General features: G+C 43.0%; 1 long non-coding RNA gene across 1 annotated transcript; it reads left to right on the top strand.

Moving 5' to 3' along the window:
* The first annotated feature begins 212 nt into the window (after nucleotides 1–212).
* On the top strand, nucleotides 213–25,159 carry LOC135969186 (uncharacterized). The gene is made up of 6 exons (XR_010584300.1): nucleotides 213–373; nucleotides 14,006–14,202; nucleotides 16,293–16,413; nucleotides 16,585–16,788; nucleotides 24,852–24,930; nucleotides 25,020–25,159. It is a non-coding gene; the product is annotated as an uncharacterized lncRNA (long non-coding RNA).
* The last annotated feature ends 2,118 nt before the right edge of the window (nucleotides 25,160–27,277 follow it).

Below are 27,277 nucleotides of genomic sequence, written 5' to 3'. Positions count from 1 at the left end.
AGATCTTGAGAACAAAGAGAGTGAGTACAGAGTAACACATTTTCAATTAAATGATGCAGAGGGGTCCTTGTCTCTTTAATTATTATCTAACATCACAAAGATCATCTTTCTCTGGATTGTAACAATGTAGCTGATGCTGTGAGTACCCCACCCACATTCCCCTTAGCATTTACCAGCCCTGTGCATGCCAGCCTGATTTCTGACTGCAGGCAGCTGTGTCTCATAGTCTGTGGGCTTTCTCTGGCTGCTGTAGCCCACTACGCCTGCAGTAGGACTGGAGGCTTGCAGGACTGATACCCGTTCCCCAGAGCAACCCTCGACCAATGACCATCAGGAGTGGGTGGATAAATATCCCAGGTCTCTTTCCCTTCAGGTAGAATGACTCTAAGATGTATTTTCTACATTGTCTCCCAGAGTTCCCTAGTGTGATTATGTTCCACTTGCCTGTAGTGATAACTTGCTTGATAATGTACCCTTTATTGGTGGTCTTTCCTTCCTTGCCTCACTTCCTGTGATGGTTACTTTTATATGTCAATTTGGCTATTCTATAGTACCTTGTTTTTGGACAAACACTACTCTGGACGGTTTTGTGAAGGTTTTTTTTTTTTTTTTTTTTTTTTTTGATTTGATTTAAATCAGTAGACTGTGAGTAAGGCAGATTACCCTTCATAATGGGAAACCCGTTATTTGGATGAGCCTCATCCAACCAGATGATGGTTTTAAAAATCCTGAGGTCACCAGAGGAAGAAGGAATGTGTGTCCAGATTGCCTTCCAACTTGCATTATGGCAAGTCCAGACAGCAACATCAGCACTTCCCTGGGTCTCCAGCCTGTCAGCCTGCCCAGAAGATTTTATACTTGCCAGGACCCACAATCATGTAAACTAATTCCTTAAAATAAATCTCTCTCTATCTCTATCTCTGTCTCTCTCTGTATCTCTAGCTTTACATACAAACATCCTATTCTGTTTCTCTGAAGAACCTTGATTAATATACTTCCTCATTTCCTTATTGGTTTTTCCTAAATAAACTATTTGCATTCAAATTCCTGTCTCAGGATCTGCTTTTGGGGGAACCCAAACTCAAACAGGTCATGTGCCAACCTGTGGTCATCTCTATTATTAGTATGCATCATGGGAAAGGAGACTACACCAACACTTTGGGTAGTCATTCAGGACCACAGCTTGGTTCCCCAACGATGGCCTGGACATCAGAGCTCACTGTCTCATCTACAATAAAACTTCCCACCAAAATGCTGCTATTAATGCAACTCAACAATTAACTTACAGTTTTTGGATATCTCCATACATATTTTGAAGAGAGAGAATCTCACTCAGTTTTTATCATGTGTTTGCCCCTGGGCAAGTCATCTATGGTCAGGAAAGTAGAGACATATGGCAAAAACATGGGTATTATGTATGGTGGAAGCAAAACCCTATGCATGACATGGACAATTTTTAAAGAATAGGAACTGGGCAGACACACCAATAAGCATCTGCTACGCTGATATTGAAGCAGTCTGCCAATTCTAAAACATAGTGTTATTAGCAATTATAATGACAAAGAACATGAGTGAGACTATGTAAATAGGATTGCTTATGGTTAAATCCACATCCTTATAAATGTCAAAGGACAGCTCACTGTGAGGATGGACTTGTTGTGAGGAATGATAAAATTATTGCAAATTTATTTCAAGGGAGGAGCTTCCACAGATCTGGGCTTCCTGCAGGTGAGGAAAATTAAACATATGGAAATGGAATGAAAGGTGAAGAAAGTGTTCTTTCTGCATGTGGAGAAAATATTATAAATAGATCTTAGCCAGGCAATAAGATTAAGGCATTTTGGGACTCTGAGCTTCTGTGCTTGTCATCTGTCTATTATACGATGTCAATAACATCTAGAATGCCTCTCACACCAAGTCAAACAGGTATGGTCTTTCTCCTCTGCCTTCCATGGCGCCTCTCCTTCCTTTGAAGGTGTCCATCATTGTGATTCTCTCATAAGGTCAATAGCTTATTTGAATTCTTGTGTAGAGGTTAAGTATTTTTGGACCTACTTTTATGCATATGTCAGTATCTCTCCCAGAGTCCCATCTGCCATTAAGGTCCCAATGAAGGGGGAAAGGTGTGTGCTTTCTTGGGAAGAAAATGGCTTTTTTTTTTTTTTTTTTGAGACGGAGTCCCAGTCTGTCACCCAGGCTGGAGTGCAGTGGCGTGATCTCAGCTCACGGCAACCTCCACCTCCTAAGTTCAAGTGATTCTCCTGCCTCAGCCTCCCGAGTAGCTGGAATTACAGGCGCCCACCACCATACCCAGCTGATTTTTGTATTTTTAGTAGAAACGGGGTTTCACCATGTTGGCCAGGCTGGTCTCAAACTCCTGACTTCAGGTGATCTGCCCACCTCGCCTCTCAAAGTGCTGGGATTACAGACATGAGCCACCGCATCTGGCTGAAAGAGGCTTTTATGTAGAGGGAATTCCTTCCACAGGAAGAGAACCATCTGCCCCGACAGGGGAAGCACATGGTTCAACTCTTGCTTCCCCACACTAGACTGAGATGTTGGAAGTGGAAGGGAAGATCAGTGACAGTGGGACTTTTGTGCTCTGCATTTGGAACTCAGATGTGAGAACTGCCAGACACGATGGCCCCATGATGCCCGGCTATAGCCGTATACCTAGCAGCCAAGTAAAAGTGTCAGTGCAGTTTGATCAGGCAGTGTTCTAACTACCTACTGTTATGTAAAGAAAGCATCCCCAAATTTAGTGACTTAAAGTAAGGACCATATTGATTTTGACCATAAATGTGAAATCTGGGCAGAGCTCAGTGGGGAAAACTTTTCTCTGTTCCACAAAGCATCAGTTGGGGCAACTCAAAGGCTGGGGGCTGGAATCATCTGAGGGTTCACTTACTTACATGTCTTGCAGTTGATGCCGGCTACTGGCTGGGGCTCAGTGGGGACCGTTACCCCTATATGTGACCTTCCCATGTGGACTGGGTTTTCTCACAACACGGTGGCTTGGTTCCAAGAATAACTTTTTCAATAGGACCAGTTGGAAGCTGTATTGTCTTTTTATGGTCTCAGAAGTCATACAGTATCACTAAAATCATAACCATCATAATTACAAGCCTGCCAAGATCCAGCAGGTGAAAACAGAGTCCCCATTTATTGAAGAATTAGTGTGAACTTCACATTTAAGAAAAAGATCACCTGGGGTGGGATATTTTGGTGCAGTCGTTTTTGGAAAATGCAATCTGCCACAGGCAGAGAGAGGGCAAAGAGACTGAGTTAGCACGTGGAGCCATCCTCAACTTCCTGGTGCTGTGTATGGAAGTCATAAATTCCACAGGCCCTAATGGGGACAACTGAGAGTCAATCTGGGGACCTTATCAGGGAAAGTTGCTGCTACCAGGCCAAGGGCTGAGTGAATGTCATGGCCACACCTCAAGGTGTCTGCAGCACCATCAAGAACCAAGGCTCAGTCATCCATAGGTTGCAGTGGGGTGGAGGGTGATTTAGATTCCTGGTTGCTGAGGAAAGCCAACAACACTGAGTTGGGGTGGATGTAAGAGTTAGGGAGATGCAATAGAAACAGCAGGAAGTCCAGGACTGGGGCTGGGCATTGCTAATAGAATGCCCAGAACAAATGCCAAACACTAATGGGGAGGACTGGGGAATCTGTCCTGGGCAAGACAGGTGAGAACAACACAGTTACAACAGCTTTGAGAAAAAGACGATGGGTCGGAAGCAGGGAAAGGATTCTGGTGAAAAGAGGAGCTGAACCAGTTCTCCAGGTTGAGGGATGAGGAGTCAGCTTCCTTTTGGGGAGCCCAGGAAGCAAGGAGTAGAGCACTGGCCTGTTTTCGGCATTTCTACACACAAGGGCTCCCTAAATTCTCTCTCACACAAAACTGTTGTGAGGCAGCTATGATTATCCTCGTCACACAGCTAAGGAAAAGGGAGCTCAGAGAGGTGAAGAAACTTGCCCAAGTCATTTACTAAATGACAAAGGCAGATTGTGTTCTTTCCCTCTCAGTCTTATCTAATAGAACTTTCTGAGATGATGGAAACGTTTGATGTCTGTGCTGTCCAGGATAGTAGCCACTCATCACATGTGGCTATTGAACACTTGAAATGTGCCTAGTGAGGCTGAAAATGTGAATTTTAAATTGTATTCAATTTTAATTCATGTAAGCTTAAATTTAGATAGTCACAAATGTGGCTAGTAGGTACCATATAGGTGAGGGCTGATATAGATCATTAGCAGGTCACTGCCTGCCTTAATGGAGTGGTGCCTTGCGTCTGTCTGATGGGGAGCTTTTGCACCTCTGTGTGTGTGTGCATATGCTTTCATTTTGAGAAAAAAATCAAACTTGCAGATAATTTGCAAGAGTAGTAGAATGAATTTCCATGTATTCTTCACCTAGATTCACCTATGGCCAACATTTGGCCATATTTCCGTAATTCTTTCTCTATACACATAAACATATACATATATACATTACACATACATATATGTGTTATTATCATTATTATTTTGATGACCGTAAATCGCACATATCAGGACTCTTTATCCTAAGAACTTTAGTGTGTATCTCCTAGGAACAAGGGCATTTTCTTCTAAAGCCACAGTATAATAATCAAATTCAGAAAATCTAACCTTGATACAATCTTATTATTTAATCTACAATCCATATTCAAAATTTGCCACTTGTTGCGTAATGCCTTCTGTACGTATTTTTTTTTTTTTTTTGGTTCCTAATCCAAGAACCAGTCCATGTGCACACATTGCATTTAACTACATCTTTTTAATTTCATTTAATCTGAAACAGTGCTTTAGCCTTTTGTTGTCTTTCATGACAAATAAGAATTCTGGATAGTAATTTTGTAGAATGTCTCGCAATGCAAGTTTGTAGAATACTTCCTCATGATTAGTTCACGTTGTGGCTATTTGGCAGAAGCATCCCAGAAGGAGTGTTGTGTTCTCAGTGCATCCTGTCAGGAGGCACATTATATCAGTTTGTCCCAGTATTAAAAGTGTTAACTTTGATCCCTTGTTAAGGAGATGTCTGCCAGATTTCTTCATTGTAATAGTATCATTTTAACTTTTATAATTAATTAGTAATGATGAAGATATATGTCAAAATTGTGTAACTATCAGGTTTCCCAGCAAACTTTCACCCAGTAGTTTTTATTATCCATTGAGGATTCTCACATGAATCAATCATTCATCTGATGATTGCAAAATGGTGATTTTTTTTAAGCTATAATTTCTTGTAAATTTATTGGCTGATATTCCATGTGAGGAAGAACTTTTCCTTCTCCCCTGTTTTTTATTTTGCTTTGTTTGTCTATGTCAGTATGGACTCATGAATTTTTGAATTCAATTTTAATTCAATTTAATAATAATTCCCTCCTGTTATTACTTGTTTTGATGTTCAAATTGTCCTAAGTATGTCCAGAAAGATCCTGGTCAGACTGGCTCCTGTGTCCTTTTGACATCTCCCTGTCATTCTTTCAGTGCATCCTTGTGGTGCAGCAAAAAGTTCTAGGCTCATGTTGTGCTTTCCTAGCCCCAGTCCTGAAATCAGCTGTTTCTTCATAATATTTAAAGAATCCAATTCCCAAACATTTTTTAGTAACCAATATGTAGTGCATTTGTATTCCTTGGAAGCTGTTTAGAAAGAATAGTACAGAGTTGTAAATAAGTCAAATTCCTATATACCTCTTGTATTGCTGATGGTTTGGAGGAAACAACTTTTATATCAAGTCAGATTGTGACTTGAGAAACGGATCATTAGAAACGTAGAATAATTTTACATCATTAAGATTTAAGAATGTAGATGATATCCAGCAGGAGAATGACAGAATGGGCTAACTTCAGATTGTGTCAGGAAGTTACAAGCAATCTACAGGGGCTTAAGTGACACCTGCCAACATGAATTACTCTATTACTAAGATCAGGCATGATCAGTCCTCAAACACTTGGAGAGGGAGAGATGAGAAGGAAGATTTTTAAAAATCTCAAACTAGTATCATGGCTTAATTAGCCACCAAACTAGAATTTGTACAACCTAAAGAGGGTTGCCTTTCAAAGTAGGAATTGAAGGAATGTTGAGAGTAATGGCAGCATCATCATAATCAGTATATAGCTCCCATCAATGACTTCTCTGAAAGAGAAACAGTCACTTAAAGGTTTTATTTATTTACTTAGAATTCATTCATTCATCCATCCATTTTTCTTAAAATGCAAAACCATTCTTTTTATTAACACATCTTTACTCAATAAAAATAAGCTAACCTTGCTTCATTAACAACATGAGCTCTGAGACATGCTGAAAAACAGTGCTTATTAGAAACTTTGCACCAAGCTTATTTAAAGACAACCATTTCATCCAAACATATGAAACATTAGGCAGCTCCATACATTGTACAATTTGTTCAGTGACATTTCTTGGAACTTGAGTTCTTTCTCCAGATCTTACAACCAACAGATTTCCAAAGCACTAGAACGCAGAGTCTGTCCCATTTTTTTCCTGCCACATCCAGATCATGCTATTTGCCTTGCTCAAACTTTCCCTTGTCATAATGTTGCAGACTGATCATGGGAAAAGTATAAAAATGCTGGGACTTTGAGATTCCATTCTTGTTTTCTGAAAGGTACTGTTGCCTCCTATTTGATTTCTAGAAAGAGGGAAGGGATTGGCTGGCCCTAAAGATAAGGCTACAGACTCGGAAGTACAAGAGAAATAGGTAGAAAATTAAGGCAAGGACTTAGGGTACACACAGTTGAAGACAGGAGTACAATGTAGGGGCTGAACTAGAGTTCAAAACTCAGGAGTTTTGAAGTCACGAGTGACTTGAAAACTGCGTCTAAAAAACTTAAGAAAAAAGAGAATGTGTCGGTGTATAAAGTTGGAAAGTCCAGGGGTAAATCATCAGGAATAGCTGGGCCCAGGCACTCAGTTGATGCCATCAGACTTCTGTGTCTTTCCTTTCAGTTTCGTTGCCCTCTGATATTTAGACAGGCTCTTTCTTCCTGGTGGCAGCTGTAGTCTTCTCACCTAGGAGCACAGAAACTCTGTTAGAAAGACTTTTTCTTCTCTCTAATTGTTTCTAGGGAAATTTCCGGGATTATATATCTTGTTGACCTAGCTTGGGTCACACATAGAGTCTGACCCAGCTCCTCTGGCTAGAGGGATAGAATGCTCTGATTGGCTATGTCTGGAGGATGAGCCCCCAACCCCACACCCCAGGAGTGGAGTCATCCTCACCAGAATCATGAGGATGAAGGGTGGAGGAGGTAGATCTCTAAAATAAAATCCATGTGCTCTTATTAGAAGGAGTGGTTGATGCTATTGTTGCCACAATGAAGATGCATAAGAAACTACCTTAAAACTCAGAGACTTAAAACAACTCTTCAGACTTTAGCTCATGGAGAACATCATCCATAATTGGTTACCTTCCTGTCCAAGTGTTAGAAAAGGGAACTGTATGTGCAAAGGCTTTGAGGCAGGAGAGATCTTGGTGTGTTTGAGAAACCAAAAGTCAGGCAGGGGAGGATGGGAATAGTAGGGAGGGGGTTTAGGTGAGAGACTCATTGCAGGTAAAAAGTGATTTCTTCAGATTTATGTCTTAGTAATTTCCCTCTGCCTGTTGGGTAGAGAATTGGGTAATTAGATTGGAAGGGACAAGAGAAGAAGTGAGAGGTCTGTTTCCATAGTCAATGCAAGCAACCAGCTGGAAATGGCAGAGATGGTGTGAAGTGGGCAGATTCTAATAGCATTTTGGAGGAAACGGGGTTGACAGTTGCTGATTGGGGGTGGTGAGGGGAGGGAGGAGTAGCAAAGATGCCTGATACTGGGCAGCAGTGCAATGTCAGGGAATGCCCAGGAAGCTAGTGGGTCATAGGACAATTGCACACTCCCAGGGGGCTGGTAGGAACATTAATTAGTTCATATTTGTCTGCATATTCTCAGATAAAAGAGGCTTTATAATCTTCAAACGAAGCATGAAATTTTGAACCGTGTAGTGCAAATGAAGATGGGAATGGTTGGAATGGTAGACCAATTACAAGGAGCTTGAACGTTCTTGGTCAGCATCTCTCAGACAGCAGGTACTTCTGCTGGCCACAGAGGGTCTTTTCATGACCAATCTTCTATTCCAGCTGAGATGAGATCTTTTATTTTAACCTGAAAATAAAAGCCCTTTCCCTGAAGACAGTACCTGCCATCAGGTTAATTTCTTCAAAAAGGAAGAAGAACAAAAAGGAAAGACTTACAGAGTCTTGGGAAGATTATCAAAATCATTAAAACTTCATTTGAACCTGAGGCAGCCTCGATGTAATTCAGAGATGTTCTCCCAGGTGGGTGTGCTTTAGGGAGAGGGGTAAAAAAGGGGGTCTCAGGAAGGCCTGGGGTGGGGTGAAGGTAGCAAGAAATTATTCCCAGGAAGTAATTCCAGTGGATTAACATTAGATGGTAGTTTCTTCTCTTGGAAATTTGACGTGTGTCCCTTTTTTTTATCTGAATATTCTTTCCAGGTTGCTCAGATGAAGCGTCAAAAATTATATTAAAATGCTAGTTAGGAAATATCACCCCCAACAAACCCTGTTTATCAAAATGTTAGTGGTCTCTCTGGGGGCCCTGTGTTCAGTTTGTCAACAAGCTGGAGCCGTGGAGCTGGGGATCCGTGAGGCCCAGGAGCATGATTTAATTAATATCCTACCCATAATACCTTGCTGGGTTTATGCAAACAAAGCCCTGTCACTCCTCACCTTAGGATTTACCCTCTCCTTGAAGCAAGTATTTATTTACCCATGGTTTGACCTCATGATGGTGTTCAGCAGATGTGGATCTTACTTATTTGCATTGTTTTGTGACAGTTGGAAAATTCATTAGTGGTTCAGGGATAAATCCTCTGCGGACTGCCCCAGTGATAGGTGAAGTAAGAGGGTTGTCACTAATTAATCCTCCTCTTCAACGATGCTGGATATTAATGATAACATAGTACCCCTTTCAGAAATTGCCTGTATCTGTTTGAAATTTGGGGGGCAAAAGTGACAGAAACTGCCTCTTGGCTACCTTGGGCAAAAGGGGCTGTTAAAGGATGGTATTGGGAGCTTAGATAAATGACAGGGAGGCAGGAACACCGGGTGGGAGCCCAGCTGTGTGGCAGGCACTATAGGGGCTGGTGCAGGACAATGCTCTTGGGGCAAAGGAGTGTCCTGCAAACCATCTTCTGACTGTGTGTCACTCTGCTCACTGCTCAAGGTCCTCCCAGAAGATGAGGTCACATAGCTGCCCTTTGCTGGATGAGGCTAGTGAAGGAGAGCCCTCTTTGGCTTCCATGGGGAGTGGTGAGGCCCCTTGGGTACCATCCCACCCACCCACATAACACAATGGGAAAGAGGAAATTCCTCACCAGCATAACTGGTAGTGGGAGAAGGTGTGCAGGGCCAAAGTTTGACCAATGTCCAGCATCCTGCGTGTTGTCTGTGAATCACTGCCAGTTCCCAAAGCCTGCAGGCATCAAATTTTTTGCTGCAAAATGTCATATCTAAGGAAAAATGAAGGGAACTGGGATTATTCCACTCAACAAATCAGATTTGGGTTGGAGTAGAGCTTAATGGTGTGTCACCCCACTGTCTCTCTGTAAAGCCCAAAGCACTGTTAGGCTGAGGACTTTTGTTAGCTCTTCACACCAACTCAGTTGTAAAGTGTGTGGTGTGGGGATTGTCATCCTGTTTTATACAGATGAGAAAGATGGGGCTCTCTTCCCACGCTTTTCACTCTGCAGCAAGCTACATCTCTATGAGGAACGTTTATTTGACAAGGGCTTGCCTGGAAAATAATGGCCAGCTTGTTTTCATCTATGCTGAAAGGCAAAATCGAAGAGATGGGCTTTATGACAGACACACTGATCGGGCAACCAAATGATAAAATGACCTTATACATTCAACACACGTTTACTGCATATCTGTGATGTGCAGTCTAGATATTAGCAGGCAGAGTGTTTTATGGGGAGCATTTTAGGGTTAGGCAGGCAGAAGGACAACCTTCCCAAGTCCCTGGGCTGTCTTGGAGCAAGCACACCTTCCTCCTCAGAAGCAGTCGATCCTAAGGACAGAGAGAGTCTTATCTATAAGACTGCACCAATTGGTAGAGTGCACCAATTACTCAAACGGCTCGTCATACAAAAGTGTATTTTGGTTTAAGGGCAAAGCTAAGGATGGGAGTAGGGAGCACACAGACCTCTCTCAGCACGCTCTGTCTCCTCTCTACCTGAGAAGATTCCCTGGAATGAAATAAAGCTTCAGAAGCTTTGGGGGCTGGGTGTGGTGGCTCCTCCCTGTAATACTAGCACTTTAGGAGGTTGAGGCAGGAGGATTACTTGAGGCCAGAAGTTCAAGATCAGCCTGGACAACAGAACGAGACCGCATCTCTACAAAAAAATTAAAAATGAACTGGGAGTGGTGCCATGAGCCTGTAGTTCCAGCTTCTCAGCTGAGGAAGGAGGACCAACTGAGTCCAGGAATTTAAGGCAGTAGTGAGCCATGATTGCACTACTGCCCTCCAGTCTCGGCAACAGAGAGAGACTCTGTCTAAAAAAGAAAAAAACAAAACAAAACAAAAACAGAAAAAAAAGGAAAAGAAACAAAGGAAAACAAAACAAAACAAAAAAGAAGAAGAAGAAGATGCTTTTGGGCGCATAGAAGTAAGAAGAAATAGAAGATAGCCTGGAGGGAAGGGGGTATTTCCTTAAGCTTCCTAATATGCTCCCGGGGCGTCTAGTACCCTGGGCATGTTGATAACTTCCCTGTTATCTCCTGGCCAGACCAATCTTCAACTCCAGGTTTGCATATCCAATAGTCTCAAAGCTGCCATAGCCACAATTAGGCTCTTGATTTTCACCACCGAATTTGTTACTTTACCCGCAACTGTTATCATCTCAGAAAAGGGCAAATCCCTCTACTCTGTTGCTCACCTTTGATACCTTACTTCCCGTCACCCTCCTTCCTCCAAGATCTAATCAGTCGCTACTAAGTACTGCTCATTCTCCCTCCACAAACTCCCAGGACATCTCTTCCACTGCTTTCCATTCCCGAAGCCACCAAGCTAGAAGCAGCCCACTCCAGCTATTCCCTTGATTGACTGCAGTTTCTCATAACTGATATTCTGGCCTCTCCAATCCATGCAGCAGTTAGAGTGAATTTTAAAAACCTCTCAGCGTTATTTCAATGCACTTAGGATAAAACTCCAGTTCCTCCTAAGTCACGCATGGTGTTGTAGTTCACGTCTCATTGCCAGAATTCTCCCTTCCCTCTCTGTGCTCCAGACAAGCTAGGTCTTCCTTTGGTTCCTCCAGTGATTGTGATGAGCTCTCACCTGCCTTGAGGCCTATGGAAGGCTGGATTATCCAGAAAGATGGCAATGCAGATTTGAAAAGTTCCTGTCAGCCTAGTGGCAGCTCTGAGCAAAGGGTGCCCATGAGAGCAGCCCTTTGTTGGGCAGAAATGGCCAGCCGAGAGTACCACCTCCTTGCTCAGCTGCTGGCCCAGGGCCGCTCTGAGAGGGATGTGACCTCAGCTTAAAAGCTGAGGCTGACCCTGCTGAAGCCAACAGCTGCAGGCTGTCAGCTAACTGCAATTCTCGTAGTTGGGCAGCAAATCTTTCCCTGAAAGGGGATCTGGACAGTGCTTCCTCATATGTGCCATAGGAAGTCCACACATCTCTTTCTCTTACTCCCACCTCTCCCATTGATATCTGTCCCTCCAGTAGACTGCCAGTTCTATGAGGGTGTGCATCCAGTGCCTAATACAGTGCCTGGCACACAGTGGGTACTCAATAAATATTTGTCTAAAAAAAGTGAAAAAGGTAGATAGGGAGGGAAGGAGGGATGAAGGCAGAGAGGGAAAGGAGAAGGGATGGAGTGATGGGGAAAGAAATAAAGGGAGAGAGGGAAGAAGAAAGAGAGGAAGGGGAAAGGGGGAAAGGAGAGGTGCAGGGAACAAATATGTGGGTAACTGAATGGGATCTAAGCTCATAATGGCCATCCTTTACCTCTTTCCCCTTTGTATCTGCCCTAAATTTCTATGTTCTCCCACCTCTGGGCCTTTGCATGTGCTGTTCTTTCTTCTTGGAAGAGATTAACCTGCACTCTTTGTCCACTCACCATTCAGGTATCAGCTTATTCTCACGTTTGTAGGGAGGTCTGCCCCTGAACTCCTTTATCTATTAGGATAAGTTTACCTGCAAGTAACAGAAGCTTAATATAACAATGATTTAAACAAGTTAGAGGTGTGTTTCTTGCTCACACAAATGCCCAGAGGTAGGCAGTACAGAGTGGGTTTGGCTATTTTGCTCCAAAAAGTCTTCAGTGACCCAGGCTCCTTTTATCTTGTTTCATCCCTTATGGTCTCCATTCCCAAAGTCACTTGTGATCCAAGACAGCTACCCTGATTCCAGTTATCACATTCATATTCTGGCCAACAGGAAAGATAAGGGGGAAAGAAGGGCACTTTCCGGAAATTGCATACACCATTTCTACTTATAGCTATTGCCCAAAACTTAATGGCCATAGCCAGCAGCAAGGAAAGTTGGAAACTGTTGTCATTATCTGAGGTAGCCATTGTTCAGCTAAAATTTAGTATTCTGACTAATAATTAAGGAAAGGATATTGGAACACAACCCCTAGGAGCCTTTGTAATAATCCTCATGTAAATGAGTTATTTATCTTATTTGTTCCCATAGCTTCATCCACCCCTCCTTTAATTCATTCCAGTTATATATGTTTAGAGCCTATTTTCGACTTTTGAGTTACACGATGACAGTGATCTGTCCTATTTTGTTTTTCTCTTCATTTCCAATGCCTATGCACATAGTAATATGAAGTAGATATTTGTTGAATGAATAAATGAATGAATGAAAAATGACTCTCATATAGGTTCCCATAGCACTGGGAACACACTTATGTTACAGCAACCATTATATTGTAGTACTGTGTGTATGTGTGTAAATTTTTTTATTGGCAATATAAGAGATGGGTTAGGAAATATTACCTTGGGGTATGTTCATTCTAACCTCCCTGAGATGGTTTTTACAATGTATTGCAGGTCCCCTTCAAATACGAAAATCCTTGGATGCTCAAGTCTCTTATATAAAATGGTACAGTATTTGCATATAACCTATGCTTATCCTCCATATACTTTAAATTATCCCTAGATTATGTATAATACCTAATACAATGTAAATGCTATGTACTGTCAACACTCCGTATCCACAGTTAAATCTATGGATCAAAAATATATTTAAAAAAATTTGTAAGAAACAGTAAAAAATAACAATATCATAATGAAAAATAATACAAATTATAAAACAATACATTATAATAACTATTTACACAACATTTACATTGTCTTAGGGATTATAAGTAACTAGAGATGATTTAAAGTCTCTGGGAGGATGTGTGCAGGTTGTATGCAAATACTACACCATTTTGTATAAGGCACTTGAGCATCGAGATTTTTGGTATCCACAGGGATCCTGGAACCAATCCCTGTGGTTACAAAGGGACAGCTGTAAATGGCCGTTATACTGTATTATTTTTCTAATTTGTAATATTTGTGTTGTTCTATTGTTACTTTTAATTCATTTTTAAACATTTACAATCCCTGGTTGGTTGAATACATGGATGAGAAACTCGTGGATAGAGAAGGCTGATGGTATTTTTAAATTGGAATTTTAAATTTAAAAATAATACATGCTTATCATTTCAAATTAATATGCAGATACTTTACCGTAAAAACTGAAGCCTTCTGGTGTAGATTAGATTATTGGACACAATTCTTCACCCCTTCTGTATCCCTCTCTACCCTTTGCTCTGTCCCTTAACTTTGGAGCATGGCCATATGACATGCTTCAGCCAATGGGATGTTAGTAGAAATGAACCAAGCAGCACCTTGCCATGTGCTTATGTGGCTGTGTTTTACCTCTTGTGTCTCTGCCAGCACCATGAGATTATGGGCTGGGATCACTGGGGACTGTTCTCCCCTGGAAATGGCCACTCGTACTTGTGGGTCCATGACTAGCTGACCTGAGCCCATTCCACAGTGCAGACCCAAGCCCAGCAGATCTGCAGCCAAAACCAAAGTTGCTCAGTGGGGCCCATGCCACATAAACCAACCCATGGTCAACCTGAACATAAGTAAGCAAGAATTGTTGTTTTCTAATCATTGAGGTGTGGGGTTCTTTGTTACAGCAGCAATAGCTGACTAATAACGTCTCTTTCCTCTCCCTCAGACCTTTATTCTGCTTGTGCACACATATTTCTGTGCAGGTATATGACTAGACTATGAATTTCTTGAAAGTGTGGATTGGGTCTTCTTCATTTTTATCTTTTCCCCTTAGAATAGTGATTGAAAACACAGTGGAGTGGGAAGACAAGTCGTAGCATATGACATTTCCAATCAATAACATACTGCTGTGTGACCTTGACTAAGCTGTGTGATCTTCCTGTGCCTCACTTTTCTTATTTATAAAATGGGAGTATTAAAATCTACCTGACATGGCTGCAGAGAGGAAAGTTTGAATCTCCTAGCAGAGTGCCTGGCATGAATGTGCATTACAGACCTGGCATCTTTCATAGTTGGTACAAAATACATGTGTGTTGTTGCTTAGGTAGATGTGCCTGAGATGAATAAGGAACTGATGTGAATAATGAGGTATCTCAGAGTGCCTTGGTGACAAGTCAGTGTCCACCCTTTAGTACCTTCCTTGTCTTGTCATTGTCCTTTGCTTTGAGCTCATTGAACCTCACAGCCAAGTTTCCTGGGAAGACAGACAAGCATCTTGTCCTTTGGATGTCAGCTGGTGGGGTGAACACGAGCCAAGCAATCAGAAGCCCTAGATTCTGAGGGCTTCTTCAGTCCATTAGGTAAACCATTCAGCCATCATTGCCTGGGCCCAATACCAACCATGAGCCAAGGAGATTTTAGTATTCCCATTTTGCAGACAAGGAAACTGAGGCATGAAAAAATGTAACGACTTACCCAAGAATGAAACATGAATTACTGTCTGAGACAAGAGTAGACTCTTAATCTAGTGCTTTTCTTCTATACCCCACTGCCTCGCAGACTGTCAGGAAAATGATGTAATCCACTCCGAGAATTCCCCTCTGGAAGCTCCCCCAACCCCAGCCCTCAGCCTGTCTATCTGAAGATAAAAACAACCACAAATTCAGTTTACATCTTCTTTTACTCCCTAGCCTGTTTGAGCCAAGGCTGAATGGTGCCAATTTGCCTATGGTGGTTTTTATGATGTGGGCTGGGATCACTGGGGGCTGTTCTGAAACCATCAAATTCATTTCAATTAGAAGTGTAACTTAATGTACAATTTTCAAACCAGATTCCCTAGGTAAAAGAAGGCCATTTTGTTTTCTGAGCTGCCTCAACCCAATGAACAGTATTTCCAGGTACCAGTTATGCCCAATTGTGCACCCTGGTTGGGGCATTTTCTCCAAGTTAATAGGAGGCACAACTCAGTCGAAAGGAGGGGTGGGGGAGTCCGCATGGAAAATGGCGGCGGGGGGGGGGATGTGTGTGTGAAATTTGAGCCAGTATAGATCAATTCCAGAACACTGCCCAGGGATTCCTAAAAAAGAACCCAGGGAAAAATAAATACATCTCATCCTTATTAACACTCCAAGCCCTTAAATGAGTCCCGATGTTAATCCCTAAGAGATGCCTAAATGCCTATTTCAAATTGCTGCCCCACTTGTCTTATAAAACAACTTGTACTTCTTTTTATTCTCTCCATGTTCAAAAATAAAGGAAATTCCTTTTGCAGTCTAGGGCCAAGGAACAACCCAGGCCTGGCTTTGATTACTGAAAGCCGGAGAATTTTGAGTGAAAGCTGCAGCCGGCTGCCAGCCTTGTTATTAGCAATAAGCATCAAGCCATTCTCAGGAGAGCAGGGGCCTTTTGAGAATGTCAGACAGCAGCCTGCACCTTCTTTTGACAGCACCTGCAGTCACTGCTGGAGGTACAAGCCTGTCCAGAACTCCATTTCCCCTTGGCTGAATCAGCAGCCATAATCAACAGAGAAATAACCCCTTATATTTATATAATATCTACCTACAAGCAACTGAAATTGCCATGATCCTGTTTAAGATTCGACAATGGCTCCCCATTGTCCCTCAGACCAAGTCCAAATGCCTAGGCTTATTATTCCAGGTCTTGTGACAACAGAGCCCACCTTAGTTATGCAGGAGCTTTTTTATTTTCTTTTTTAAAACAGATTTTTAGCCAAGACATTCTTTTGCAGCCTAAGAGGGTTATTATGGAAAGGTGGAGAGATCTCCAAACCTGGAAGGCTTGCTTCAAACCCTAGCTCTACTCCAACTACAGGATTGGGGCAGGCAAGTTACTCACTCTACCCAGGACTCAGTTCCTTTCTCATTTATAAAATGATGCATTCAGAGTAGATGATCTAATCTAACATGTCCTTAGTGAATCTGAAATCTTATATATTTTTTGCTCTGTTAACAGCCCTTTCCAATCCTTTTCTCCCCACTCTGCTTCTATTCTAGAGTCTGGAAGAGCTAAAATGTTCATTTCTCAGCCTCTCCTTCTGCCAGCAATAAGACACTGGGAGGTCTGTTGATGTGGCAGATGGCTGTGGCGTGCCCTGTGTCCCATGCCCACAGTCTAATCACCTCTGACTTCAGTCACAGCTGTGGTGGACAGTTCCGTGTGTTCCAACTCACCTCATGCAAGACAGCATCCAATCTCAAGTATGTGCTGTGCATCTTCCTGCTGTCTGCTCCAGGGCCTTCTCTGACATTATGAAAGCCCACTGTGCCTGCACAAAAACAAAACCTGGAAGTGTGGGATTCATGCCCTTGGGATCGACCCTCAGTCGATGGAGAACATGGCCCAGAAGATAGATGCTCCAGTTACCTGTCCTTTGGGGGTACACTCCTGGGAGGCATTATGTACAGTTATCGGGAGGTCTGGGTGCAATCGAGCCTCTGGGGCCCCAGGCAGCAACCTTTTTAACATGCCTTTATGTTGTCATTTTTGTCTTTACTCTCTCATTCTCCTTGCTTCCTCTTGTGCATCCAGGGATCAGTTACCAAATAAACTATGTGCACTCAAAGTTTTTGTTTGGAGCTCTGCTTTTGAAACTATTTAAACTAAAAGAACTGGCATCACCTTCTCTCTGTCTTCTATCTTCACGCAAATATAGATGTGATGGCTGGAGCTAAGCAGCCCTTTTGGGATCAGCATGACGGAAAGGCTACAAAAGTGTCAGAAATGCCATCTCTGGCATTTTTGAGTGACCAAATCTGCAGCAGCAACTGCCAACTTTTAGATTTCTTGCTATAGGAATTTAACCTCTATTTAAGCTATTGCTACTTGGATATTTTCTTAATTGCAACTGAACACAATCCTGACTGATGTATTAATTGTGCTCTAACATGCTAGGATCATTTTTAATCTCTTTGCCTTGTCCATGTTGTTCTCTTTACCTGAAGCACCCTCTCTACTCCTTCTGTTGCTCAAAATTTTCTTGTTCTTTCAAAAACCAGATCAATATTCACCTCCTCCTAACATGTTCCCTCCAAAGAACCACGGTCTTTCACACTTTACAAAATTATTCAAAACCTTTGTATGTGTCGAGAAAAATGCAATCTTGTGTTCAGCACTAAGTAGACCCGGGATTGCTCCTAGGCATGGTCCTTAGGTTGATCTCACCTAAACCGATAGTTTCCCAAAGGCAAGGCCTGCATTGTCTTGTGCGTTTTACAACCTCCCACACATGATAAAGGGGACCGTGGAGTGACAGGGCACACGTTTTACTTAAGCAAATTAAACCATGGCTATATGTGAGTGAGTGTGAGAGGGAGAACAATTTAGGTGGGGTGGGTGACTCCACACTGATTGCCTGGGATGGGAGAGATTCTCTTGGTTGCTCTAGGCTCCTCTGTTTCTATGTATCCTGATGTGACTGTCTCCTTCCACTGCATATGACTTTAATATTAAACATAGCTTCTTCTTCTTCTTATTATTATTATTTTTCAATATAACGTGCCCACACAGTGCAAGCCAACTACCTTCTCTAGTGGCTCACAGAAGAAAGAGTGATCTATTTGGACACCACGGGGATGGTGGCTGCTCTCTAGTGTGTTGTGCCTCCGTGAGAGATTTTGATGGCTTGAACTCCTAGGCTTAAGCAATCCTCCCACCTCGACTTCCGAAAGTGTTAGGATTACAGGCGTGAGCCACTGCACCCTGCCCCTTAATGCCCTTTCTAACTGCTTCCTTGCTGCCCTTCTTGGGTCACATCAGGCTGCCCTATTCACTCCCAACAAGTTACCCTTCTAAAGGGTGTTGCTGAGCAAGACATTCCCTTGCTGGGGAACTTTCAGTGACTTCCCTTTCCCCATGGAATGAAACTCACATTGTTCATTTTATTTTTTAACTAAAGGGAATCAACCACTATTGTGAGAATATATTACTTACAGAGCACCACATTTGGTTTATGCTATTCCTCCCCTCCCCCATTAAATGCCACTCCCCCACCTCAAGCTTTGGAGGTTCTCCCCTCCTTCAAATGCCATGTCTGTCCCTTGAGACTTTCCAAATATCTTCAAATTAAAAATTTCCTCCCTTTCTTCATCCAGAGCAGTGCATACTTCTACTATAGTTTTCATAGATATGCTCTTGCATTGTATTGATTTTTGCTTGTGGACTGTCTCCTTACTAGGGTGTTACTCATTTTGTATATCCTGGTGGTTTGGGGTAGAAAGAGAGGTGATGGATGGTGTGGTGGCAGTGGTGAAAAGACCAAGCCTGGGTGGCAGCATGCGAGCTTCAGCAACACCAACTCACAAAGTGATTCCAAATATTTGAATTCTACATGTGAAGAAAGTTAAGGCTCATTACCTCAACCAGTTAATTTCAAGTATATTTTCCTTTGCACAAGAGTGCTATATCACACAAATCTGTATAAATACATTTTAAAGTACTCTTTTAATAACTATACAATAAAAATTCTAAGTGGCATGAAAGCATTGAGTTATAATTTAAATGGTGGCATTTTTTCCCCTGATTGATACATAAAATATTGGGAGGTCTTATATTGATGGTTCTAAGATTCAACGAAATATCCCTGCCACAAAAGTCAAAAGACAAGCAATGGGGCTCCTGACCCTATCTTGGCCATCGGGGAGGGTTTTCCTGAAGAAGTGACATTAAGTTAGGATCCATGCAAAAAAGGACACTAGGAAAGGATTCTTCAATTCTCTTAGGTGAAGGAAATAAAAATATAGCACCTGTTTCATCCTGCTTTCATGAGATTTCCCCCACCAGAGGCCCATAGCTCCTCAGCAGGCCTGATTACCAGCTCCCTTAGATGTAGTTCAAGGCTGATTGTGCTGCATTCAGTCCCTGCCTCTTAACCTGTGGATGAATGACACTGACTGAGGCAAGGAGTATGCAACTTTTCGGGGAAGGCAGAAAAGTCAACAGCCTGTCCCTCCAGTGTATGATGTCCCCATTGCTGCTATGTACAATGCCAGATTGTGACACTGATTTTTCAGATCTCAAACCTTTCTTTGGTTTGGGGTTTCATTTATGTGTGTTCACCACCTTGAAAGGTAACACTAGAAGAAGGGTTTTTAAAATGCTGCCTTGCAGCAAGGGGAAGGGATCGCTTATCTTGGACACACACAGAAAGAAGTAAACCAGAGCCTTTGGAGGTTTCCAAAGTGTACTTCAAACCAGGAGCTAGATGAAAGTGAAATAAACAAAATGCATCTTTATCATAAATATAAGCCAACAGGTTAACCAATAAACAGATTTGGCAGAGATAGTGATATCTACTTCCTTCCTTCTGGAAGATTTGGCTAATCGATCACGGAACTGTCTCCTACTATGTCCAGATTGAGCCTCAGAATTCTTCTCATCACACTGGTGCCAGGTAACCTCTGCCAGTCAATTAGGAAACTGATTGATTAGGGCTTCACTTCTGGGGGAAGGAGCACTGGAATCCCAACCAGGAAACCTGGCCAGTATGTCTAGCTGTGCTTCCAGCCAGCTATGTGGCTGTGGGAAAGTAATTTAATTTCTCCGAGCCTCAGCTTTCTCATCTGTAAAAGGAGGGACTTGATCTGAGTTCTTTTCTAGTTCTCACATTTTAAAACTATGAAAAACAAATAGTGGTAACATTGGAAACCCATGTGGGCTTAGAAATCACATAAACATTTTGAAGGTCTACTAGATGCTCAGTGCGGCTGTTAAATAATCTGTAAGGAAACAGAAATGTAAACTTAAACAATCAAGAGTCCACCAGTTAGGTCTGGGAAGGGACACTTGTGAATATGAAAGAATTAGGATAGTGAGAAACTCTGATACAGAGACAGCCAATGGGAATTCACAGAGAGAGAGAGACTTCAACTTCTTTGAAGAAGTCCATGGTGATCGAGTGGTCAGCTGTGCATTTTGTGAAATGTACCACCTTGTGTTCATTTTCCTTTTTTCCCTGACTCACTTCTTCCCCTTCACTCCTACTGTCCTGTCACTTGCCTCATACAGCATCAGCAAGTTGGCCTCAGCCTCTGTTTTCTTGAGGACACCAGCTATGATACCAACCAAACTTCACTTACTTCTATAGTTTGACTTTTCCAGTATATAAATGCAGGGGAAGGGGGCCTCAGGTTTACTGAGAGATTTTATTATACAAAACTTCCTTCACCTCAAATGCATAGACACTCATGTAAAATGTCATTTGGATTTACAGATGAGTTTCCAGTGAGGCTACATTAGGAAGGAACACTCATTAAGAATAGATCATTGGCCAAGAGATATAAGTCACTGAGCCAACTAGTCTGAGTTTAGAGCTTAGTCTGAAGACTAGCTCAGGACAAAATTGCAAGGCGGTATGAAGACTTTCCTTGGTGTCTCCTTGCCTGTCTTTATAAAGAACCTCTCCCCATCTTCCTACCAAAGAGACACTTTTCTTTTTATGTTCTAAATTCAGGCAGCGACTGAGGCCAGGAAGAATACAATAATCGTGGATTAAAGTGATAGCTTATCACAACTTGAGGTCTAACTACCACTCAAGGTAATTTCATTTTGATAGGGAACCCTTGAAAATAGAAGATCATCTCTACAAAAATCTGAATATCTAATAGTAGGAATTCAGGCACTCTAACAACCGGCAGGTAAATTACTCTGTGGTGAGCTTTTGCTTATTTGACCCTACAGAAGTGACTCTTAACTGCCACTTTTTGCAAGGTGAACTAGAAATGGTTATCTCACCAGGAAACTGAGCCTCAGAGAGGTAATGAGACTTTCCCAAGATCACTTAGCTGACTAGTAGCAGAGTTAGAAATAGCTCTACCTCTTCTGCCAGTACTCTGGGAGAGATGAAGGAGATCGAAACTTGGGAAGCCTTTCCTGGGATACTGTGCACTTATGAAAAGTTTCTTTTTGCAGTCTGATGGATTAAGAAGGTCAGCAAATGGAGGTCAAGGGCAGGTGGGCTCAGAGAACTGTTCTGTCTAAGACTGCCCCTGAGAAGGGTTCTAGCATGGCTGCCTACACCAGGTACATGATCAGTCCCTTGAGGATCTTCCCAGTCCCAGGCAGAGCTGCAGCTGGAGTGGTGGCATCAGGAGGTTAAAGACTTGCTTCTGAGTTAGAAAGTCCACAGCATGCAGGCCGTGCACTGCCAAGAGCAGGGCAGAAGGGCTCTAGCTAAAGAGGTCGTTTCCTCCGCCAAGGTTCTAAGCAGTCCAGGAAAAACCCTTTGGCTTCTCTGAGCCTTGGTTCTCTGAGAAAAACAGAGGCAAAACCTGCTTTCCCTACCCCGAAGCATTGTTGTTGTGCCACAAGGAAATTTTTTTTCTAAATTTTAAGTGCTGCACAAACACAAGATGCCAATGGCAGAGATAAACTTCTTACCACAGAGCATGCAGTGACTTGACGGAAGAAGCCTGTATTCATTTCTTGTTGCTGCTGTAACAACTTACCACAAACTTGGCGACTTAAAACAACACATATTTGCTCTCTTACAGTTCTGGAGGCCAGATGTCTAAAATCAGTCTCACGAGGCTTAAGTTAAGGTACCAGGAAGGATGGTTCCTTCTGGAGGCTCTGAGGGGTGAGCCCATATCCTTGCCTTTTCTAACTTCCTCACATCACTCCAACCTCTTGCTTCTGTCATCACACCTCCTGCTACAGACTCTGATCTTCTGTCTCCTCTTATAAGCACCCTTGTGATTACATCCAGTCTACCCAGATAATCCAAAATGATCTCTCCAACCCAAGGTCCTTAAATTAATTACATCTGCAAAGTCTCTTTTGCCCTGTAATGTAATGTATTCACAGGTTCTGGGGATTAGAATATCAATATCTTTGGAGGTAATTATTCAGCCTATCATAAAGTCCATTCTCCCCTCTCTAGCATAGCTACTTTCTGCACTATCCCCAGAAAGTGTCCTACTGTGAGCTGTCAGTATCCCAACCATGCTCCTACAGTACTTAACATTTTTGTGTGTGTGGGTTGGACTTCCAACTGCCAGCACCTGCATCTCTGCCTAAGGGCTTTTGGTCACTGGAGCCTGCTCTGCCTGTGCAAGACGGAGGTGCCAGGGAATCGAGGTCCTCATGCCCTCCCCATTTCCTGGGAGGAGTCTTTTTTTTTTTGTTTGTTTTTTTTGTTTGTTTGTTTTTTGAGACGGAGTCTCGCTCTGTCGCCCAGGCTGGAGTGCAGTGGCGCGATCTCGGCTCACTGCAAGCTCCGCCTCCTGGGTTTACGCCATTCTCCTGCCTCCGCCTCCTGAGTAGCTGGGACTACAGGCGCCCGCCACCGTGCCCGGCTAATTTTTTGTATTTTTAGTAGAGACGGGGTTTCACCGTGGTCTCAATCTCCTGACCTTGTGATCCGCCCGCCTCGGCCTCCCAAAGTGCTGGGATTACAGGCGTGAGCCACCGCGCCCGGCCTCCTGGGAGGAGTCTTTAACCAATGTCTGATGGGATCTGGTGGATACATACCCCAACCCTCTTGGCCCTTGGTTTGGATAACTGAGGTGTGTTCTACATACTGTTTCCCAGAATTGCTCTCCAGTTGCCCACAGTGGTAACTAGCTTGATAACACACCCTTAGTTGGCTGCCTGCCCTGTCTCTTTTCCCCTACTCTTCTACATAAAGAATTATTGGGGCTGGGCACGGTGACTCATGCCTGTAATCCCAGCACTTTGGGAGGCCAAGGCAGGCAGATCACGAGGTCAGGAGATCGAGACCATCCTGGCCAACATGGTGAAACCCCATCTCTACTAAAAATACAAAAATTAGCCAGGCACGGTGGCGCGTGCCTGTAGTCCCAGCTACTAGGGGGGGTGAGGCAGGAGAACCACTTGAACCCGGGAGGCAGAGGTTGCAGTGAGCCGAGATCGCACCTCCGCACTCCAGCCTGGAGACAGAGCAAGACTCTAAAAAAAAAAAAAAAAAGAAAGAAAGAAAAAAGAATTATTGGGAGATAACTTTTAGAATTGTCTCTCAAATTAACTACTTGCACTCAAATCCCTACCTCTAAACTAAGACACAGGTCTTGCCAATATTTCTTCTAAGCCTTGTTCATGATGTTTTCTTGCCTGAAGTATCCCTTTTCTCCTCCTGCCCACCTGTTTGTTTTTCCAAGCCCCTCTCCTCCCTGGGGTCTTCCCCAGCACTTCTCTGAGCTCACCAACCTTTCCTCTTGCTGTCTATCCCACGTGGTCCCAATAGGTTGTTATCTGTATCAAATAATTGGGAGAGACAGTGCAGCATACAGGTTAAGACAACGGATTCTGAAGCTAGACTATGTCGGTTCAAAGCCTCCTCCACCACTTACTACCTGAGCAATAGTGAGCAAGTTACTCACTCTCTCTAAGCCTCAACATGGGGATGGTAATAAAACCAAGCTATTGAGCTTACTGTGAGAAATAGATGTTAGCATAGACAGTTTTCTTAGAACGGTGCTTGGCATATAACAAACACCCCATAAGTCATACCCATCATTAGTCTCTTTAACAGGTTAGTAGACAGTGCACTTATAGCATTGCATGAGCCTCTTTCATATACTTATTTAACCTGCAATTAAGCAATTAATTTTTGTGGGTTCAATATCATTTTCTCCTCTAGACTATAAGCTCTTTGAGAGCAGGGACTAGTTCATGTTTATCCCTGCTTAGCCTCAATGCCTGGAGCAGTGAATTGGTGTTTCATAGTTTTTTTTTTTTAATGAATATTATTTCCTAAAGGAGAGATAGAGAAAGAAACAGGGTCTGATAAAATATGGAAGGAAGAAGAGGCCAAGTGGGAAAGAAAAACAATTTCTATGTAGTTCTGCCTGGAGCTCAATGGATGCCTGAGTGTGTCCAGATAGGAGGCTCGGAGCAGTCAGCAAGCCCTGGGCAGCACTTAGAAGCACTTAGGCCCCTGGGCCTGTGATAGACAGATGTACTTCCCAGCTTCCCCTTCAAGGAAGGCCTCCCTGCCCAGCTGCCAGGAGCATGGTCAGCAGGCAGCCTTCAGCGGTCAGTTCCTTCTGGGGAGCATCTAAGCTGCTGGGAGCTGTCTGGTCCTAGGTCATACCTTTCCCTTGGGTGGTCCACGTCCCTCCACTAAGCAGTGGGGGAGTATAAAGGTCTAGCCATTTCTCTGCCCAACATGAGACTTTCTAGACGCGAATTTTGTCCACAGCACTTCACTGGGTTGGCTAAATCTTAACCAGGCGTGCAGGGCAGCTTGAATCCCACTCCTTGCTGACCTCCGCTCACTCCTACTTCCTCTCCCTCCCCTTCACAGGTGTGGACCTCTAACAACCATTCTGTATCACAAACTTCATCTCTGCTTCCAGAGGGCACAGCCTGGAACAGGAACAAAGGTTCGACCTCCTTCCAAGTTCAAGTTAATATTTGAGGCTCTGTTTAGAATTTCAGGGACCCAGAGCCACATTATATTTTTCCTCTCTAGGGATTTAACTCCTCAGTGACGTTAAGTATCCTGACTGAAGCCTGGGAATGTTCCGTACTCACTGTCCTGTGGCTCAGACAAATGAGAGCTGTTTATCTTTCAACTCCACTTAGAACAGTACATTTTTAAAAACTCATTAATTCAGACTGTTCTTATTTGGAATTTGTGATGATCCAGAGAGGGGCCCTCTGGGTGTTTGTTTACTTCTGCATTATCAGGGCAAAGGAGCTCACCAGGCAAACGGAGAATGTAAGCAAGATTGTAAGGGAACCATCTCAACAACTTTAAAGAGAGGAGAGAAAACTTTTATCACTTTAGAAGCACCAGTTTACGGTCCCAAAATTCATGTGACATTCTTATCAGTTTATTAAAGCTGATATAAAAATATTTTTTTTTTTTTTTTTTTTTTTGAGACAGAGTCTCACTCCGTCACCCAGGCTGGAGTGCAGTGGCACGATCTTGGCTTATTGCAATCTCTGCCTCCTGGGTTCAAACAATTCTCCTGCCTCAGCTTCCTGAGTAGCTGGGACTACAGGCACACACCACCATGTCCAGCTAAGTTTTGAATTTTTAGTGGAGACGGGGTGTCACCATGTTGGCCAGGCTGGTCTTGAACTCCTGACCTCAAGTGATCCACCCACTTTGACCTCCCAAAGTGCTGGGATTACAGGTATGAGCCACCTCTCCCTGCAATCAAAATACTTTTTAAAGCAACCCATTGGTGGTCTTTTGGCATTACTCTATGAACTTAAGTTCAATCTGACGCTCACTGAACCCCTAGTTCCTGCAGAGCATGAGGTACCCACAAGGAGTTTACAATCATAGTGGATGCTACCACCACACTAAAAATTTGCCTGCCTTTCTTTTTCTTTCTTTCTTTCTTTCTTTCTTTCTTTGAGACAAGGTCTCACTCCACTGGCCAGGTTGGAATGCAGTGGTGCAATCTCAGCTCACTGCAGCCTCGACCTCCTGGGCTTAGGTGATCTTCTCACCTCAGCCTCTCAGTTAGCTGAGACTACAAGAACACCTCACCTTGCCTGTTTATTATTATTATTATTTTGTAGAGACAGAGTTTCATCTTGTTGCCCAGGCAGGTCTCAAACACTTGGGCTCAAGCCATCTACCCTCCTTGATCTCCCAAAGTGCTGGAATTACAGGCGTGAGCCACTGTATTGGGCCTTTTTTTTTTTTTTTTTTTGCATTTCTTTTCTAACGTTTAAAAATGCTTCCTAAATATCTAGCCCCGGCCTCCAACCTGATATATATAAGTGAAATTATGTATAATGAAACCAATTTTTTTCCTATTGTTATTAAAAATAACATTGAGCTTATTCAAGGACCTGCTGTATGTCCTTTCACTTAAAGTCAATTTCCAAGACCCTATTGACAACATTAAGTGAGGACTTATGGTACTAGTTATACAGTGGCTACTTGTTAAATGAAAGAATTCTAAATCAACTTGACCTCTTGCAGTCACTGATCACCCAGCGACTGAACAATTTGGTCCCTAGAGCTCCAGCAGGTTGTATGTTCACTACTGTGGTACTTTGGGATGCCCCAAACAGCACACACACTCTCCCAAGCCTGTATATATCACAGAGGAAATCCTCACCCACAACAATCAGCTGTGATCTAAACGTTTTTGAAAAAAGACCCTGTTTAAAATGGCAGTTGTGACCTTGGCTCAGCGTGCTTCCCGGGGACAGAGCTGGCTGGGTTTCTGGCCTGCGGCTCAGCCTGCAGGCATCCAGAACTTCCAGACAATTACCATTCCCCTGGAATTGCCCTCACTCCTGATTGCCATTGGTTAATTAAAGAAATTTAGGCTCCAGACTATATTACCCCCCCATATGTCACATCTGATGTAACTAACGAGTTCTCAGCAGTGCAGGATTTTGTGTGTGTGTGTGGCAATGTTGTTAAATCTGATGCACTTCCACTGCCAGCGTGCTTCTCTCCATAGAGAGGGTTCCCCTTCTCCCCTGTGACTTTTCAGTGCTGTGCAAAAGCTTGAGCTCTGCCACTTGTAATTCTGTAACTTTTCTCGAGTCATCCATGAGGTTTTTAACCTTAGTCCTGGTGTCCCCACTTTGTGCTTAGTAACTCCTTCTCATTCAAAGACCCTCAAACACTTCCTAAACTCTTTAACTATTACCAGTCTAGGGAGACAGTCTTTCTCCCCTTCTGGCAAAGTAGACTACTAAAATGGCTGGTTTAGGGAGACTTATCTAGTCAGAATTAAGTTTCTTCTATTTAAT

This window comes from Macaca fascicularis, chromosome X, assembly GCF_037993035.2.
Source record: "Macaca fascicularis isolate 582-1 chromosome X, T2T-MFA8v1.1".
Classification (NCBI taxonomy): domain Eukaryota; kingdom Metazoa; phylum Chordata; class Mammalia; order Primates; family Cercopithecidae; genus Macaca; species Macaca fascicularis.
The sequence above is the reverse complement of the archived record's forward strand: the minus strand, read 5'-3'. Positions and strand labels throughout refer to the sequence as shown.